The 21,388-nt window shown below is 37.3% G+C and overlaps 1 pseudogene; it reads left to right on the top strand.

The window, feature by feature from the left end:
* Window positions 1–3,437: 3,437 nt before the first annotated feature.
* LOC109072216 overlaps window positions 3,438–21,388 on the top strand; it is a 140,351-nt pseudogene continuing 122,400 nt past the window's right edge.

Raw genomic sequence — 21,388 nt, 5'->3', positions numbered from 1 at the left:
TCTTATTATCTTATGTTTTGTCTGAATTGAATTTTGTGTACCAGTTAACAAGTTTAATAAAAAGTAGGATCTAGTCTTTTCATTAATTATATATATATATATATATATATATATATATATATATATATATATATATATATATATATATATATATATATATATATATATATATATATATATATCTATATATATAATTATATATATATATATATATATCATTAAACTATAGTCTTTCTTTATGTATATTTCATAATTTAGGGGATCAATTAAAATATTACAAATAAATTACCTTTTTTTGCTGTTATCTAATAGAATAAAAAAATGATGTAGGATTTATTTTGAAACAATTTTAACTCAGAAGATGTTTATACATTTTACAAATAATTACAAAAGAAAAATTTGCTTTAGAAAATTAGATACACTAAGGAACACATAAAGGCTCAAAAATAATTTTCTTGTAAAATTATATATAATAATAAACTTTGTTTTATTTACAACTTTACAAAATTTCCCCATTTTGTTTTTACATTTTTGTTACTTGCATTAAAATACATTTTAAAATTATAATAATAAAAATAAAATAAAAACTCATTTTAATTGTTTAACCTGTAATAAAATAAAAAAAACTAAAATTAAAACTGAAATAAAAATGAATAAAAAACTATACAGACATGTTTACTAAAATAGGCAAAAAATAAATTACTAAAACATTAACTACAATTTAAATGAAAATGGAAAATATAAAACTAAAATAAACTCCAAAAAAACCACAAAATATTAATACATCTATAGTTGTAACTCCATAATACTAAAACCACATGCGATAATAGATAGTGATCTGAACAAACCCCAGAAGGCTTGAAAATGCAAAGTGTGCTATTATTTTTTCTAATTGACTGCATTTATGATTTTCATGTTAAAATGTGTAAAAAAATAAATAAATAAAAAAATAGACAGCATATGTAGATAGAAAAACACTCAGTACATCTTAGCAACTTTTGCAGACCTCTTTTTTTTTAATGCCAAAATTTCATAGGCAACCTGTGAAATAAGTTAGCAGTGGTTACCAAAAATGATCAAATGTTGAATACGTTATGTGTAAAATAATCTAAGAAAACTCTGCACTAGGCTTTAGTCTTGTAGACACCAGCACTAATCTGTTTTAAGCCCCTCTGGTCAGACTGGATTTATAGCTGGTTTAAAGACAAGGGCACTGCCAGAAGGTCCTTCAGTGTCTGGACACACATTTAAGTATAAAGACTCTATTATGGGTTCAGATCGGGGTCAGACACTCGGATGAGACGAGAACTTCCCGCTAATCATCATCACAATCATCATCATCATCTGAAGACTGACCTGGAGGAAACACTCTGATTGGTAAGAACATCTATATTCCTACAGTTTTGTGTAACACAGTTAGCACTGCATGAGTTATTCAAACCTGTGAAAGTGTGAACGTGAAAAATGTGCAGTGAATAATTCTGAACATACGGTTAAGAAAAACATCTATTGCAATGCCACGTGCTTTTGTACTTGAATGTATTTTTAGAATACTACTAACTGTGCTATATGCATAAAGTTTATTTACGCCACAGATGTAAGACATGTTAGAAGATATTTCCCAGTAATAATGTAATGTCTGAAAGTGAATATTATTTAGTGCATCATAATTTTTAATTTAAATATTGACTTTAAGTCCCCCCCCACCATGAAATCCATCCATTGTGCTGTAATTTCTATAATTATTATTCATTTATTTAGTCATTGTTATGATGTTAATGACAAAAAAGCAAGTTCTCCAAATGTATTATCTTCGCACATGATTTTACATGATGCCGAAGCAACAACAAAGGTTTACAAACAGCTAAATTTGATATTGGACCCCCATTTTTTAAACACGTTAATGCTTGGCTATTTATTATGTGTTTTCTTTTTAATTGTCAACATTTAAATCTCAAATCATTTTAACCGTTGTTGGTAATTATTTTGACTTTAATGATATTCTGTCTGTTTCTGATGATCAAAAACGGTCTGATTTATTGACGGCGATGTTGTTAAATTATTTTGGGGGAGAAACTGTGAATTACAGTACAGGTCAAAAGTTTGGAAACATTACTATTTTTAATGTTTTTGAAAGAAGTATCTTCTGCTCATCAAGCCTGCATTTATTTGATCAAAAATACAGAAAAAAAAAATGTAATATTGTGATATATTATTACAACTTAAAATAATAGTTTTTAAATTTATTATACTTTAAATTATCATTTATTTCTGTGATGCAAAGCTGAATTTTTAGGATCATTATCACATGATCCTTAAGAAATCATTCTAATATGATGATTCATTATCAAAGTTGGAAACAGTTCTGCTGCTTAATATTTTTTAGAACATGTGATACTTTTTTAGGATACTTTGATGAATAAAAAGTAAAAAAAAAAAAAAAGAAGCTATGTTTTTAAAATCTAAATATTTTGTAATAACAATATACACTACTGGTCAGTAATTTGGGGTCAGTAATTTTTTTTTCTTTCTTTTTTTTAAATAAAATCAATACTTTTATTCAGCAAGGATGTGTTAAATTGATAAAAAGTGATAGTAAATAAAATATATTATTAGAATATATATTATTAGAATTATAATTTTTTTGAATAAATGCAGTTCTTTTATTCATCAAATATATTAGACAGCAGAACTGTTTCCAACACTCATAATAAATCAGAATATTAGAATGGTTTCTAAATGATCATGTGATAGACTGGATGTTACATGTGACACTGAAGGCTGGAGTAATGATGCTGAAAATTCAGCTTTGAATCACAGGAATAAATTATTTTTTTAAGTATATTCAAATAGAAAACTATTATTTTAAGTTGTAATAATATTTCACAATATTACTGTTTTTTCTGTATTTTTGATCAAATAAATGAATAGAAAATAGTAATAATACAAAACTTTCAAAAACATTAAAAATAGTAATGTTTCCAAACTTTTGGTCTGTACTGTATATATTTACTGTAGCACTGTTACGATTTATTTTAACACTGAAAGACAATAATTTATTAAGAAAACAAAGATAAGGGTTTTGAAGTTGTTGTTATGCTTTATTTGGTCAGCTAATTTTCACACTGATTGACAAAAAAATTGCATACTCAATACTCAAATTCACATTTTCGTTTTAGAGATTTATCAAAAATGATCATCACAATAATAAAGGTAGGCCTAGAGTACATAAATGATTTTATTCACTACAATGCAATGTTTATATTCTAGCAATGATCAGGCAACTTTATTTTCATTTAGTATTTAATATTTATAAGAAATCTCAGAATAAGCTTTGAGAGCTTTTTTCAATTTTAGCAAAAAACATTTTTATAAACGCCCCATAAACTTAATTGTTAACTATAAACTCAAAGTTTATTATATTCAGGGGACACAAAACACAAATAAAGCTGGCTAACATAAATAAGAATGGAATTTAAATACTAAACAAATAAATCGCGTCAGCGCGTCACGTCATTGGTCCGCGCGTACGCCCCGCCCCCCAGAGGCTCTTTCGCTGCGCCCTGGACACCGTTGCTAAGGAATCCCGAGTACGCGCGAGGGTCGGAGGCGCGCAGCTCGAGCGCTGCTCTCAGTGCTCAGACATGGCGGCGGTGCTCAGCCCGGAGTGGCTGTCTTGCCTTCCTTCTTTATGGAGTTACGGCGTGACCCGGGACGGACGCGTCTTCTTTATCAAGTAAATATCAGCGGGAAGGAAAGTTTGGGTTCGGTTCGAATCGAATGCCTCTCGTCGGTTGTTTTTCACCTTCTCTCTCCCCCTTTTTTCTCACCCAACAGTGAAGAAGGGAAGAGTACAACCTGGCTACATCCAGTCACGGGAGAAGCAGTCATTACAGGGCACAGAAAAACTCCAGGTAAGAGGTTTTAACAGCTTTTACGTGTGGGGAAAAATCATCGCATGAGGAGAAATGCAATCAGTGCAGCTGTGGCAGAACGCGACGCGCGCAATGTCAGTGCGTTTGCGTTGCGTTTGCGTTGCATGCATGCAGCACACCTGCACTGCACGCGCAGCATTTGACAACTCGTTCACATTTCAACTGGACTGCATGGTCATTTCTGTCTTTTGATTGACAGCTGTCATTGCTATTTGTCACGCGTTGGATCGTTTGACATCTTGCATGCTCTGTATTCCTCAAAACACTTAAAACTTCCACAAACCTTGAATGCCTAAAATCCAGTTTGAGTTGCGTTATGAAAGCATTAGCCGTTTCCTGTCACCCCTAAGAGACAAAACAAGCTGAATGTTCCACAATTACATGTTGATCTGCAGTACAGAGATGCGAGCAGTGCTTGTGGGCATTGAAGAGCACTGCAGATCACGGGCACGATGAGAGATGTGCTGCCCGCTGCAGCCAGTCACTCTAGAAAGATGCTTTTTGCATGCAAAACTCATTGTCCTCGTGTCTTCTTTTCAGATTTACCCACCGGATGGGAAGAAGGATATACGTTTGAAGGAGCCCGTTGCTTTATCAAGTGAGTTGGAGGTTCAGCTCCTGGTGGAAGGAGGATATTTGGCTCTCTCCTGCTTGTTTGACAGCAGCGGCGGCGGCAGTGATTTCAGATCGCCGCCCCCTCACACACACACACACACACACACACACACACACACACACACACACACACACTCATGCCATAGCGTTTCCAGAAATGCTTCTGCTCGCACACTGAAGGCACACACGAGTCGTTAGAGCTCTTTCCCTCCCCCTGTTTACAAAAAAAAGTAATTACCGTGCGACTGACGGAGGGCTTGACAGGCCCGTGTGATTCAAAGCTCTGTTGGCTGAACAGGCTCAACTTGTTGGTTTCCACCGAGCGAATCATGTTAACCCTTGTTTGTACAGCTCCAGTCAAGTTTAAGACAAATCTGTTGCGCCATTCATGTGGTTTTCATCATCTTAGCTGGACTTGGTTTGTTTGAATGGGTGTGGAGAAGAGCTGATCGATATTATTAGACTTTAACAGGCTATTTTAATCAGTGAATGTGTTAATATATGAGCCAGGTTGATTATTGGGATTTATTTGCCCATTTTGAGAGTATTTACATTAGTAGTTTGCATATGATCAGATTAATACCTTCCGCTTGTGCCAGTTACAAGTTTTTAGTGTTTTTTGAGTAAACAGTGTACGAAATGTAGCCGCCGCCTTTGGCCATTTTGAGATTTTTTACATCAATAATTCACATATTATCAGATTAATACCTCAACGTGTGCCAATTCCAAAATCTTTTGATGTTTTTCAATAAATAGAATGTGAAATAAGTGTTCATTTTGGTTGATTATGCATCTTATTTGGCCAGTTGGAGATTATTTACATCAATAATTAGTATATTATCAGATTAATACCTTCTACTTGTGGTTTCTTAGTAAATGGTGTGTGAAATAAGTGTTAATTTCAGCAGGTGTTATGTACTTGTATTTGCGGCCATATTGTTTTAATACACACACATGCATTGATATGCGTTAGCATTGGTCGTTGTGTATTGGTTGCTTTGATTTAAATGTTGCACATTACAAAAATTGCTTGACTTTCTTTGTCATTGGTGAAACTATGGCCAAACAATATTATTAGAGTAGTATCGGTATCATGCAAATCATTTTGTTTTGGCATCATGTGATGTATTGTGCAATAATGTCGTATCACGAATGGGCAGTTTTTGAACCTGCTTCTGAAAGCTTTGTTTTGCATTTTAGAAATTCCTCCCACAAAGCTTTGTTCCTGACTCGTTGTGTCGTCCTTTTATGACTTAAGTCAGTTTGTAGTCAATAGATGTAGAGCTGTAAGCAAACAAATGTTGATATTTTGAAAACTCTCTTTAGAAATGGTTGACTGCTGTGCTGAGAAAAAAAATTGTGTATTCTGCTTTAAACTAGTCAGTTTAATTGCCTCCTATGTTGTTTTTGTGTAAAATTGTGTATGCATGGTGTGTGCTTTGTAGTATTTGTTCCAAACCCATTCCAGAGCTGAACTTTGAGGCTAATTTGACACAGGGATTCGAGCTAAAACTCATGAGATACATCTCATCACGTCAGGATTGACAGCTTGACCCTTTCTGGACGTCTGAGGGCTTGTGGATGCTGCATCACTGTCTGCTTTACTGTCCGCTTGGGACACACCAGCAAATGATGACCTCCGATGATCCTACTGCAATCTTAACACCAACTGGTATTTTGCTCAAATGCATCTCTTTGTCATCGCCTCTGTGGATTATTGTTTGCATACAGACTCCCTGGACTCCTTTACTGCTACGCTGACGAGACCTGGAGGACCAGAACTGTTTGAATTGAGACTGTTTTCACTTTTAATGTTCCGCTGGATCGTCATACTGATACAAGACCTGCAATACGAGAAACTCGGAAAGGATGAGATCGTAGTGACCAGTGGGGAACCTGCTCATGTTACCACAGCAGCAGATGACGGCCGTCCAGAGATTAAGAGTGATACGGGGTCATTCATTATACTGGCACAGAGTCGCACAAGGAGCGTCGCTTGGAGCAGCAAGTGGCTTGTGGTATTTGATCCATTAGCTCAAGTCTGTCAGAATTCCTTTAAAAGCACCGCAGCGTGTGAGGATGCTTTTTCTGTGTCACCCAGGAATAGCACAGCTAGCCAGAGGACGCTCAGATGCAGGCTTTGCTGTGGCCACCATACAGAGCATTTGCAACGCTTTCTAGTCCCAAAACAGAACAACAGCGAGTGCCCACATTTTTCCAGTGTTTTTATATATTTTTTTGCCTCACAAGATCTGACAATTTTTTTTTAATAAATAGCTCTTTAGGAAGACTAACCCAGGAAGGCTGCATTTCCCAGAAGCATCAATCATCAATAGTAAGCCTAAGGTATTAAAATCAATTGGCTCTCTAAAAATCCTTTAACTGTTTAATATTTAATTCTAAGGAAAAATGCAATATATTTAGGTTTGTGAATATCTGAAAAAAAAAAAAAATTATATATATATATATATATATATATATAGATATATATAGATATATAGATATATAGATATATAGATATATAATATACAATATACACCTATTGGTGGATTCTGCACCTGGAATTAGAATTTTTTTTTTTCACATTGACTTCTACAGAATGGCTTCTACCAAGCGTTTTTTTTGCACTATCACTAAATATCAGTTTCTCTGTGGACACAATGAATGGGATGTTTACTTTTGGAGTTCAACCAATGAACCCTTTTTTTTTCTTCGGTGCTTTTTGAAAGGAAGATGGCGAATAATTGAGATTGTGAAGCAGATGACCTGCGGTCTACATCTGGAGCGGCGTGTGAAGCAGAGGTTGCACTTGCCGTCGCAGCGATTGAATGGCCGCTGTTTTTTCTGCTTTTGCTTGGCAGCTGTTGCAGCGTCTTGGGAATGCTGCAAAATAAACAGCTCATGAAGACACTCATGTTGGTCATTAGTTTCCGCCTACTGCCTAACAGGCCGCAGATTGGGCAACGCAACAAGAGGTGGAGGATGAGCCCCCTCCCTGTGTCTCGCTCATGCCTTGTGTTGCAAATTAAAGGGGGATTGCGGTGATATAACACACACTCCAAAGAGCAGCAGAGGTTACTCTGCATCTGACTGGATGGAATAACTTTTATGTGATGCTATTTAAGTGTACTTGTTTTAGAGATGCAATCCTACAGTTTTTCTGGGGGGCATTTCTGACTGGAATGGGAAATAAATGGATCGATGTGGCGACGTGTGGAGAGAGAGGAAAATTGCAAAGGTCACTTATTCAACTGTGGTGTGCTCTTTTCATATGTGCTGTTTGGTGTTTGTGTGTGTGCATCTGTTTGTGTTGTGTGGATGTTAGATGGATCAGAGCAGCACTGGTACTGCGGTACTGTCTGTTTGTTTGAACAATGGCAGGTGAAAATGTTTTTTATTCTTTTTAATGTCCTTAAAGGGATTGGAATTACTTGACCTTTTTCACACACAAGTTTAGAATGTTCAAACTGATTTTTTGAACATCAACATTTTTAGAACGTACAACATTCCATTTCCATGGCGATGCATCAAGCATGTCACATGACACTTCGCCGTCACGGTTGGGTTCCGGAAGTAAAAATCCCATTCATTTTCTCCATAGGGAAATTACATTTTTAACAACAACTTACAAACTGTTAAAGACAGAACAGCTGTGAGCTACACGGTTGTTAATTAATGGTGTATGTGTTTGTTGAAGCAATTAACCCACATTGTTTCAACTTAGTTTTAAATAATCGTGTTTAACAGTTGAATTCCTGGTGGAAAAACTACAGTTCTCATGATTCGGCAAAAGAATCTCCACCAATCAGAATCGAAAACAACAGCTTGCCAAAAGAACCACCCACTCCCATTACTGTGAGTTTTAATTGGTCTAATCAAGTCAATCAAACCACTTAAATAGTTATGTCTATATGCATATTTTGAAATAAATATAAAAATATTGCTTGCTATTTATTTATAAGTTCTCTCTCTCTCATTAAAGCCATTCATTTATCTTTTTTTCTTCAAATATTCAAATTAATTTTAAATATAAACAATTTTTTTTTGCTTCAAATCAAAGTTTTGTAATTTTGTAGTTGGTTGGATTAGTTTGTGGCTTGTAACTCTTTAATGATGATTTAAAAAAAAAAAAAATTCCTATGGGGAAAATAAATAGAAAAAATACTTCTGAAACCAACCGTGCTGAAAAAGTGGACAGGTATCCTAAACCAGCCTAATTATACAAGGCTTCTGTAAGATTTACTATTTAAATAGTCATTTCGCAACCTGACTAACTGTAACTGCATTAAACTGTAGTCTTTGGTGGGTGTGGTTGAAAAATAAACAAAATGAAGGCATGGACAGTATCCAATCAAAACATCCCACAGTCCGCTGCAGGTGTTTCCACCTCGGTCCTCACATGATTAGCCGGGGTGTGTGTGTCACTCGCCGTCGCTGTGTGAGCGTTTCCTCGTTTCCAGAGCAGCAGTAACATGAGATGCGGTGGTTTTAGGACAGTTAAGTGGGTCGATGGATGGGTGGAGTGGGTCCACAGTGATGAAAAGCTTCCTAATGCTTCCTATGACTGTTAAATCATGTGGGGCCCGCTTCCATCTCTCGCTTGCTCTTGCTCTCGCCCTCGTTCACTCGTTCTGAGAGCCACGGGGCAAGTAGAAATGGTGTGAAAGGGTAAATGACGCTTGGCCCTCTGATTGTTTTGACACACGAGCCAGACGCTGACAGCTCAGTTCAGTGCTTGTGTGATTTCAATGCAAAATAGCAGAATTTGGCTTTGAATGCACACAAACTTTTCCCTCGACTGCTCTAATAGGATAAAATAACTCCTTTTGGACTGAAATGGTTCTGGTGCTCATCTCAGAATCGGCTCGCATTTCTACTGACTTTGAGAGATAATGCCATTATGTTTCTTCATAACCTGACCTTAAACAAACATGGTTCATCATAGTCTTTGATTTTTAGTTGAAGTAATCATGTTTTAATTTCCAATTTGATTTAATTCTCTTAATGCCGTCCAAACTGGCTTTGATTCAATGCTTGGAATTTATTTAAAAGCTACACTTGAAATAAATAAACCAGGTGAAGTTGCTTTGCAGCTTATTCATCTGAATGGCGCCAAGTACTTTTCAAGTCTCAATGGCTTTGTTTATTATAACTGGAGCGATCGGTTTAATTTTGTGTTATCAGTCTCATGATGTTAAGAATTTTTTTTTCTTGGTTTGCAACCAGTTTACAAAATTGGCCATCGCAGAGACAGTTTTTCCTGTCCAGTAATGTCTTTTATTCTTTGGAATGTAGTGATGCTTTGAAATTAAATTAATTGGCTGAAATCAAAAATTATGTTTTCTGTCAGCCTTTGTTTGGGAACAGCCAATTCTCTTAATTTTATAATATTTTTTAATGATTACATTTGATCTATTTACTGTGACTCTGCAATTTTATAAATGATATATTGTAGATATGTCTAGCTTCAATTATTGTGACTCTGAAATGAGATATTGACTTGTTGACAATTTTTACCAAGCATATGATAATTATGCTGATGTTAAAAACAGAATAGTTTCACATGCTTGCTGATTTTTTTTCTCCATGTCAACGTTTTGCAATATTTTCAACAAAATGTTTTGTTTTATCTAGTTTTTGGCCACATTTGTTTTTTCTTTTTTTTTACTAGCTATGGATCAGAATGAAACAAATTGGCTGAACTCAGAGATTACCTTTATTTTGTCTTGTTTAAAAAATATATTGCACTTAATTTCCTCCAATTAGTGTGACTCTAAAATTAGATTTTGACATTTTTAACAATCAGTCATGGTAAACATGATAATACGATAAAACCTGAATCGTTTCACACGCATACTGCTTCTTTTTTTTTTCCATGCTAGATTTTTTTTTTATGCAATATAAGTGTTTTAGTCAATTCTTTTTCCTTGCTTTTAGCCAAAATTTTTATGCATCCCTCTAAATGTAAGGAGCACACTCACAAGCTTTCTGATTGGGCACCAGAACCATCTATCAGGTGATCAGAGACTATTTAGAAAAGTTTTGTTAAAGACCTTACATGAACCCAATGTCCAATTCATCATTCCTCCCAGGTTTGTAAGAAAACCTTTGGGTTGTAGCATTTAGCTCGGCGACAGCACCAGCCTAGGTGCCAGTGGGATGGGTTACTCAGCTGTTAGACACTTAATATCGGCTTCGGTTGATTTGTATGAGTGGGCTGCTAAATGAATGGGTAGATGGCAGCTTGGGAGTGCTCATTAATTCATAGTCAGCGTTCGGACGCTCTCCGCAGCTTCAGATTTTGCTGACGCAGAGCCATGATTAACAACCCAGACTTTGTCAGGATAGACGGTTAAACGGATGGATCAGCGCTCCTCTGACTTGGGCGACCAAGCGTGGCTTTCTGGGTCAGCCCATCGGCTATGCAGCACAACCGGGCCACTCGTTCTCTGAGACTTTAACAAGTTGCCAGCGGTGTTCGTTCGCTCATGGTACTCATTAGAAAACAAGAACACGGCCCAGGTCTTGCGCTCAGTGTGTGCACTGTGCCTGGCTTTCTTTGCTGTTTCTTTGTTGTTGTCCTGCAGCACCACCGGTTTTATCTTGCCCTCCTGCTCAGCACGTCCTGCCGTGTGATTCAGTAGCACTATCCACCCATCCTTCTCCTGACGGACACGCCAATCGATTCAGTTATTTGCCATTTTGACGACACTTAACACTGGGCAATTCACGACTGCATAGAGTTTTTTTCCTCAAGACAAGATGCTACAGGCAAAAACATTGGTCAGTTTAGAGTTTTTTGGCTGTTTTGCCTCCATAGCATACTGTCTTTTAGACTAGTGTAAAGAAAACATCCAAAATACACATTTAAGTGTTTTTCTTTGCTCTTTAGCTGTTTGCATCTTTAGATTTCAGTTACAGTACATATCTTAAAATTAGTTTTTATCTCTAGTTCAGTAGCACTTACTTACTCTGCCGTTTTATTCCTGTCTATATTCTGAAGGTTTTTACTGAGTTTTTTGTTTTTTATATGCAATTTTATATTATACATTTTATTCCTAAATATAGGGTGAAACTGCAGTTGTTTCCCCTGGCTGTTGACAGTATTTTCTGATTGATGGAATGATAAAAAAAGAGATATCCAAAATTCCTTCTGTAAAAAGCTTTAATATGTCAACAATATGAAACAAGAATTTTGAACCTGGCTTTATCCAATGTTCAGATTTATTTTCTGGAAGTGTGTGAAAGTTAGTGCAGTTTTAGATTACATTTATTAGTCTTAACTAGTAGTATATATTTTAAATTTTTCAAATATCGCCATCGCCCGATAGGTTTTTCTGTTTGGCCGATGTGTTCGAGGCGGGACTTTTATTTTGACGGCAGCGCCTATGCACACAGTGGTCACTTTCTCTCTCTTCATTGTTTGTTGTCACATTTTAACAGTTCTGTCTGATACAGTTAGAAGTCTGTCTAATAATCAGATAGAACCGTTAAACAAAGGAGGTATACAAAAAAGTTTTATAGCAATTGCTTTTATATTATTAGGCAAACATTATAATAATTTCTCCTTTAGCATCTGCAAACGTACTTAACAAACATATTGGCCGATGCAAATATTTTAATAGTGACAAATACTGGCTAAAATATCGGCCTTGGCAATATATGGATCTACCATTAGTCTGTGATCAAGATTTATGACAGTTTAAGTTGGCAATTTTGTTTTCAGGTCTATGCTTAAAAAGGAAAAAAAAAAAAAAAAAGATAGAACTCTACTATTCCACAAATACAATTTAGTACCATAAAATCCCCTAAATACAAAATCTAAAATAAAACATTATCAAACTAAACCATAGTACATTCATTTAATTGTAAAAAAGGTTATTTTTGACAGCCTATAACCTGTTCACCTGTAGTGTCTTCATACAGCGCCCTCGCTGCCACTCCTCAATCCTCCATGTTCATATCATTCCTGATGTCATTGGACTTTACACCACTAAGCAAATAAACATCAAACGCTGCTGCTTTTAAACCAATGCATGAATGAAGGGTTTTGTATGTTAGTTTAGTGCCTTTCCATAAAATACAAAGGTTGTGTTTATTTTAACTCAGATTTTGCCAGTGGTTCTTTTGGAAGATCTTCCTGCACTTCTGATGTAGATCTGTATTTGCGTTCCTGTTTTAGTTGAACGTTTCTATACAGGTGTGCAATTGATTTGTAGGATATAATTGAAGATTAGAGATCGTAGTTAGACACTGACAAATCAATTATTGAGGTCGCCTGCCGAGTTCGATATTTTCAGTGGGGGTACGTTAAAAGGAAGCCTCAATTCTCAAACTATTGAGACATGCTGCTGCTTTGAGTCTTTCTGTTGCATGCTAATAAGCATTTAAAGTAGCACTGCCATGGCCGCTTGTGTATGAAACACCGCCTTCAACAATACTTTTCTAAACAATCGCTGTCCTGCTTCAGGTCGCCTTCTGCGATCAGTGTCCCCGAGATTATGCAGAATCTGCAGGTTTGTTAGCGGGGTGTTGTGGGGAGATTAAAGGCCAGTATTTTTCTGGAGTCTGGTGTTGTTCATGGCGTGAGTTTGCAGAAAGAAAGTTTTAATAAACTGCTGGATGTGGGGAACTACTTATTTTGTAGTAAGTCCAAGCAATAAGTGGTTTTGTGCTGTTGTGTCGTGGAATGTCTCTTACATGAGGACTTTGATAGTTTTGTGCAATAAAAGGTTATAGTTATTAAGCTTTTTTTCAAATATATTTGTTTTTTTCAAATATAAAGAAGCAGATTGATAGCCGTAGTTGAGTAATATTTGATTCATCTCTGTAAATGCAGAAATGCATCCTTAAATGATTCTCTCTGGCAGTATCGCCGTATCTTTCAGTAACATCCTGTAGTATGTGCAGCCGCATAATTAGCTGTTTCTGACCGTCCTTCATTAGTGTGCTTGTGTGTTAGCAGCTGTAATCTGTGCAGAGGATCTAAAATGATGGAGGGCTGCAGCGTTTGGGTTTTGCGAGTCCCAGTACTTTTCACTAGTCTCTTCACATCTTCAGCAAACCGTCCTGTCATGACATTCCCATTTTGTTGTCTTTGCGCTGTGATAAGAACACACTCACAGATGCCGCCGGTTGAGATGTGCTGTCTGATGGCTGTTATCAGATCTGTGAGGAAAGACTGAGGACAAAATGGAACAGCTACCATGATATTGTACAATTTCAAGGTGCTTTTGATTTGTTTGTATCAGTGTGAAGTCTAGAATTAAAACTATAGCATGTTTAGTGGGATTTGTGACTCTCCCATCCATCCATCCATCCATCCATCCATCCATCCATCCATCCATCCATCCATCCATCCATCCATCCATCCATCCATCCATCCATCCATCCATCCATCCATCCATCCATCCATCCATCCATCATCCATCCCATCCATCCATCCATCCGTCCATCCATCCATCCATCCATCCATCCATCCATCCATCCATCCATCCATCCATCCATCCATCCATCCATCCATCCATCCATCCATCCATCCATCCATCCTGTTTTTTTTATTTGATTTTGTGTATTTTTAAAAAAAAAAAATTCTTATTCTCTTTAATTTTCTTCTCTTTTTTTATTTATTGTGTTTTTCTTTTAATGTTTTTTAAGTTTTAATCTTTTTTTTCCCTTATTTGTTTCTTTTTTCCCTAATTATCTCTTTTTGATTTATTTGTGTGCATTCATGTCATTTCCTACAGTTAAATGAAAGAATACCAGTTGCCTACATTAACACAAAATTAGTAATTTTCTTCATACTGTCAAAGAATGGTATGTTTTTTTTTTTTTTTTTTGCATTATAACATCTGTTGCATCTTAATCGCGCTGTAGCACACAGTACACCCATTTATTGTGCGGTGCTTTCCAAAAAAAACTAGAATCATTGCTTTTGTCTAGCGCAGTGCATAATATATTTATGTCCTCTGGCGTATTATTATACATTTGTAAACAGGCTTCTGGAAGCAGAAGAAGATAGGATGCAAGGACATCCAATGACATAATTTAGTTGCTTAGCGTTTTTTCAACAACAGCTTTATTTTCAATAGCAAGCATGATTTACTACCTGACTGGTGAGCATTCGGAGGTTATTCACATGCCTGTTTCTCTTTAAGGTAATAACCAGTTTCTAACAGGGAGGTGTGGAAAGGTCAACCTGAACCAGTAGCGACATCATTAATCTAAATGACTCTGCAAAAGTATATTAGTTTGAGCCTGATACTTTTAATTTTCTTTCAGAGCCTAAACCAAACAAATGTATCACATTAATCCTCATCACGGTCGGATCAGCGAGCGTCTCTTGTGAATTGCTGAACACTTCACAGATTGAACCAGACAATGGGGCGGCTGACCTTGGGTGACCTCATTGGATGCCACAGCCTCCCTCGGTCCACCAGTCCCATGGCTCTAAATCGCTGGGACGTGCAGAACATTTCACTCTATTCGGCTTAGACTCCATTCTGAGAGAGATAAGAATACGGTGGAAAGGTGCATGAAAGGGCTGTGAGACTGAGAGATACAGTGTCAAGTCAAGCTCAGTCTCTCTTGGCCGCAGTGAAACATTCTTCATGGTGACTTGTTGTGTCAGACTGGTACAGATGTTGCTTTTCTTTGTGGACTGTCCTCACAGCAATGCTTTTATTGCAGGATCTTGCAAATGTGGCATTTATTGGGATAGTTCACCCAAAAATTAAAATTCTGTCATCATTTACACACCAACATGCCGCTCTAGATTGTTTTTTCTTCTTTTGTAGAACACAAAAGGGGTTGGAATAAATATGGCATGGTTTGACATCAATGGAGATTGATTACGAGAAATGACTTTTGATGTCAAACCTGTCATAGGAATCGTATGACTGTGGAGCTATTTTATGACTTTGAAAAACCTATGTGCTCCATTTATAATACTTTTACTGTGCTTTTATTATTATTATTTTTGTAGCTCAACATCAATCCTTATTCACTTTTGTTGTGTGGAAAAGAATAACCAGTGCATTCTGCAAAATATCTCCTTTTGCCTTTTACAAAAGATGAAAAATTTTACAGGTTTGGAGTGACATGAGGCTAAGTAAATATCGACAGTCGTCATTTTTCAATTTTTTTTTTTGGATTAAGGCTCAACAGTAAGAAAGGATATGAAGGCCTGGGTCAAAGTGAGAACGTTTTCTACGTTGCTGCTAAGATCTTCAATTTTGTTGAATTTGTAGATTGGTTTTCTACACCTTGCGAACCTAAAAGTTTTATTTTTTTTTTTTTTTTTTTTTTGTGAAGCAGTCTAAAATATTATTTAAAATTCTGTTTTTTGTTACCAAGATAATGTTATCTTGGTTTTGATGAACATTGCAAAAAGTACCAAAAGTCTCAAGACCATCGCTTGGCAAAACATGCAATGTTTTGCATTAAAAACACAATTTGCAATGACTAATCTGTATGTTTTTTTTGTAAAGATTTTTTTTTTTTGGTGAACAATTATTATTAATAATGTGTAGCAAATATAAAAATATATAGCTCAGAAAGTATATATAGAAATTATGTTTTTTTTTTTTTTTTTTTTTTTTTTTTTGCAGGGCAAGTAAAAAAAAAAAAACCTAGCAGAAAAAATCCTTATGATGGAGTGTTTGTCTCTTGTGTGAGACCATAAATGTGTATTTTTGAATTGGGTAACATGTAACATGATCCTCTTCTAAACAGCTGTCTCACTTGGGTTGTGGTCTGGTGTAATTTACCCCAGCTCCCAAGATAAGTTGGCTGCCCTCTGATCCAAAGGAAAATGGGGTGGATGCCAAAAGAATCGGAGTAATGTGTTTCCCATTCCTGATGTGTAGTGCAAGAGCTCTCACGATAACGGATGTCATATTTCCAAACAATCATGTTGTTCATGTCATGTATTTTCAGCTCTTTTTTTCTCATGCACCCATTGAAATGGCTGCCAGCTGGCGCATTGAAAAGGGTGAGAATTAAATTTTTACCCCATTTTACAATGAACACTAAAGCACAGTTTTGGACGTCACCCAATCTTCTAGTAGAAACTAATACGTAAGATCAGAGGATATTACCAGCGGCTGTGGTATCAGGAAACATTGATCCAGGAGGCCCAATGGACAGCCAAACGGAAACTCTTTATTCTAGTTCAACCCACAAATCAAGTCTGACTCCATGAAAACCTTGTTTGAAGACATTAGCATTCACCAAATGCACACACTATTTCCCAAAGCATCTGGTTTATCTGCAGCTGAAATTGACTTTCTCCTTTTCGAGATGCCCAGCCAGTTCACTGACCTGAGCTTTCACATCTCAGATTGGATGGCCTCGTGGTTTCCACAGGGACCCGGGGATCAACTGTAATTAAGTACAACCTCTCTGTAGTAGCCTTGTACAGGTTTCTGTACTCTGAAGAAGTTCAGTCTAAAATCTTCTACATTACTGAAATGAATATAAATGCTGTTCATTGCTAGAGAGTGGAAATGAAGCCAGATTGTTGGAGAAGCACCTTGCCATTCTTTCCCATCTATTACCATTATGTGAGTCAGAGCAGGCGGCATAAACGGCAGGATAATTGACTGTTGTGTCAAGCTGATGATGCAATCAGATGTGAAGTTTTAATCTGCCTTGTAAGCGATTCTGCATGGAGAGTCTTGCAAACGGTACACCTTTCTCTGTTCCCTTAATGAGTGTTCTTGTTAACCCTCGAGTGAACCTGTTTGACGAGTGAACGGGTACCATCTCGTTCAATCGACAGCAAAGAATGGGATGAAACCCATGGCCACGCCAAATCGAAATAAGTTCCAGGATCATGACCTCACAGCTGATGCAGACTGAGTCCGTTTTGGCTGGCTTGTTTTTATTATCAAGCACTTCCCTCCCACGTCCAGATTTCCAAATAGTCCCCGCTTTTAGTAATTCCCACCACTTCCTGTTTGGCACTCCATTCCCAATGGACTGTAATAAGAGAGAAGCCAACTGAGGCATATTTGTGGGCTTCTGCACATGAAGAACGTGTATACAAGAGGATGCATTAATGGTGATGCAGCTATCCGTGTGAGACTCATACATTTCTCCGGAAGGCATTCTTTGAGCTCTAACATGGAGTACTAGATTTCATCCAATCAGTTGGCCTGCTCCAGAGAAAGGATAGATGGGTAACGGAATATAGTGCAAGGATTTGATGATCAGGGGATGTTGGCAGATTTATGGATTCATAATCCCAATGTTGGCAACAAGGTTTTTTGCTATGTATGGGAATTTTCTAATGCACTCATGTGATGCTCTCAATCACCAGTGTATCTGCTGCCACCAAAACCCAGAATATTTTAGGATTGTCCTTTGCAACTAAAAAGCCTGAGTGTGACCACTGTCATTGCATGTGCTGTTTTGAATCCATAATGCTTGCAAATCCAACACTAAAAATGAGTCCTAGCTCATGCAATAAATCTGACCTCTTTTGCCTACTTGAGAAACATGCAATCCTTCCACTTAAACTCAACATACTCATCGGTAACTGAAGTTAACAGTAACATCTTTTGATTCCAATCTGGGAGTGTTTTCCCAGGAATGGGACGTCCCACCGTAACACACTGCCTGTGGCCACCCTGCCGTTAATCTCTTGTAGTAGATAATCTGAAGCTTAATCCAGTTTTTGCAGTATGCAGAGGGTGGCATGATAGCACCATTTACAGACCCACAGCCCTGATCGACACTATGAGGTTGCACAGCTTTCACATTCACAGGAATGGTGTGGAAGAGACCCTGACGTTAATATGAAGCAGATGTGCTGGTAAGGTGGTGTGGAGGCATGATGTTTTAATTGCATTAAGGTCTAGTAGATTACTGTGAGCTCTGCACGAATGTGTACTGCATTTGTCTGCATCTCCTTAGAACTTTCTGTTAGGTTGATGGATGGTGATGTGGCCTCACTTGCTTAAAGTCTAAACTTGGTAGCTTGGTCTGTTGCAGATAGCTCAAATTCTTGATGCTAATGAAGTGTTCATGGCGAGTTGCTGCTCCTTTAAACTGGAGTCATAAGATTTGCTGAATTACTGTCTTAATCACGGGCTGAATGGCAAATTGGGGAGGAGATGTTTATAATGATGTGATTTACAGCTCTTTCACGAACCCCCATCTGTCTTTCCAAGCCTCCTTTTTCATTTACCCTCAATATTTTTTTCTGCTTGATTTAATTGGGATATTCAGGCTTCATGAATTACTGTTAGGTTGTGGTTGAATGACAAATTAGAGGGAGTGTGCAAGATTCCTACATCTCTGAAGGGCACGAGAAGCTTCAAGGTCATGCTAACACTTGATGGATCTCACTTTGGGGTTGCTTGGTGATTGCCAGTATGTTCGGCGTGGTTTGTAGGGTATTGCTTGGGCATTGCTAGTTGCTAATTTTTTGATTATTTACACAGCAAGTTGTGAAACCTAAACTACTTTTAAGCTAAGTTGGCTCTGACTTATGCATAAGTCCTAGACGTGCTGTAGATCGCCGTGTGAAGTTATTCTGATAAATTATGTTGATTTCTGTCGCACATACTCACCTGGAGGCTCTCCAGAGGTCCGTCAGATCTTCCTTACTCTTGAATTACCCCAAAACTTCCACACAAACCCACAAACCCCATGTTCATCTAGAGGATGACTCATTCTCCCTTTGGCACCATGCAATGACCTCACCTCCAGCGGAGAACATCATCAAAGCACGTGAATGGAACCCCAGTAACGATTCCATCTTAAATATTTCACCACGTGCACTCTGCCGGTCTCATTAAAGCACATCAGATCCGCACCCAGCGCCATCTCGCCTCGCCTTGCCAGTGCTGCACTACATATTAAGCTTTGCCAAGCAAGACCAGTTCCATCATGACCACGCTGTGTCATATAGCCAAAGGGGTCCCAGTCTGGATTAGCATGTTTCTCTTTTGCATTAACAGCCAAATAAGGAGAAGAGGGGAAGCTGGTGGATGGGACCTTTTTGTGTTAATCTGATCTGAATCTCTCACGTTCTCTATCCCACACTATGCGCTTATGTGATTACTTTAAAGGGCTGTAGCTTCAATGCACCAGCAGATTTGCAGGCCTAACATATGTGACGGTGGTTTACAGGCAATTTGCATGGTGCAATCTTGCGTTGTTCATGTGAACCTTCTCCCGGTTTAAAAGTCAGCAATATCGCATTGCTAACATGCAGCTCTTGACTCTCGTAGCTCAATCAGAAAACTGGGCAGTGTTCAGATATTTGATGTGGTTATTGCCTCTATACTTTCATTTGGCTCTCAGAGATCTCCTTTGACTTAAAGGAAATGCCACTACGTGAAGTGACCCTGACTTCCCCGAGCTGTGAATAAACCATACACTTGTAACTAGGTGTGTGCAATAGCATGATTTTTAAAAGAGTCTCTATCTGCTTTTGAAGAAATAACGAAGTATTGTGCTACATCCAGTTGCAGTTCTGATGCTCCGTCTCAATATACTGTACAACGTGACATAGATTCACATCAAATGTTAACTCAGCAGTAGAGTTACACACATGGGAGACTGCACTTTACAATCACAAAAGTACATCATTTGCATTTGCTTTAAAGCCTTGCTGGTTAAATGTTTCTTTCAAACATTTCATTCTGACGTGTGCATGTACACTTGAAGCATTCGCACACTAAAAAGCCTGTCAAACAGCGCCTAAATGTCTGCCATTCTTTTTTGTTACCTTGTAAGGCGTTGTTTTTAAAATAGGGAAATTAGTTTGGCTCTACTGATCAGACAGCTTCTAAAATAGTAAAACCAACACGACAAAGTGATAAAATCGTGATTGTCCTGAAAAAATTGTGATATGATATTTTTGCCATATCATCCACCCCTACGTGTAACACTGAATCAGGTTGCATTGATTCATAAGGTGTGTTCTGGCTCTGATGTCCATTTGCCTTGCACCTTGCTAGCCAGCATATGTCTTAGCTAGTCTGTTTTTGCACATTCAAACACTTTGCATTCACACAGGAACAAGTCTGGATAAATCTCAAGTCAGTTCCTTTTTTCCTTTGAGGCCTTGCCTCACACCAAGCTTCTTTTGCCCTATTAATAATTCACCTGCCAGTTTTTATAGTCATCCTGCATAGTTAAATGCCTCTTAGAGACATTAAAACTTGGATGTTGCTTTCAAAAGTAGGGTGGTACTTAGTCAGGAAAGGCTGTAGGAATTTGTAGAATGAGTCTGCAGTAATAGGTGTCTGCAGCTGTAATGTGGCTGGTGTGCCGTTGCTGTAGTTGAGTATTGACTCGTCTGTGACCGCAGGGTCAGCAGCATGAGATCTCTTTTGCTTGGGTATAGCCATAAATACCATAAATATCTGTATGTGGCGATAAGTGGTTATCTAAGGGTGAGTCTTTGAGTAATTTATTCATTAGATTTGTTCAAAAATACTGATTAGTTCAAGAATGTAACAAGTGATTGTCATTTGAGTGAATCACTGAATGATTCATTTAGCTGTTTTGCTCATAACCAGTGATTAATTCAAAATCAAATCAAGGAACTAAATCCTGAAGTAAGTGAAGCGAATGAACAAATTCGAGTAAGTGAACCAATTCAACCAAATCATTCAACACCACCATTAATTCAGGAACGAAACAAGTGATCATTCATAAGTGAATCATTGAATGATTCATTCAGCTCATTTGTTCATAAACACGGATTCAATCAAAATCAAATTAAGTGCATGTATCTGTGAGTGAATTATTGAATCATTTATTCAACCAGTTTGTTCAACACCACTGAATCATTCAGGAATCAAGTATGTTTATGAGTGAGT

The sequence above is a fragment of the Cyprinus carpio genome, chromosome A4 (assembly GCF_018340385.1).
Source record: "Cyprinus carpio isolate SPL01 chromosome A4, ASM1834038v1, whole genome shotgun sequence".
NCBI classification, from domain to species: domain Eukaryota; kingdom Metazoa; phylum Chordata; class Actinopteri; order Cypriniformes; family Cyprinidae; genus Cyprinus; species Cyprinus carpio.
Note: the sequence above shows the minus strand (reverse complement) of the source record. Positions and strands in the feature narration are given on the sequence as shown.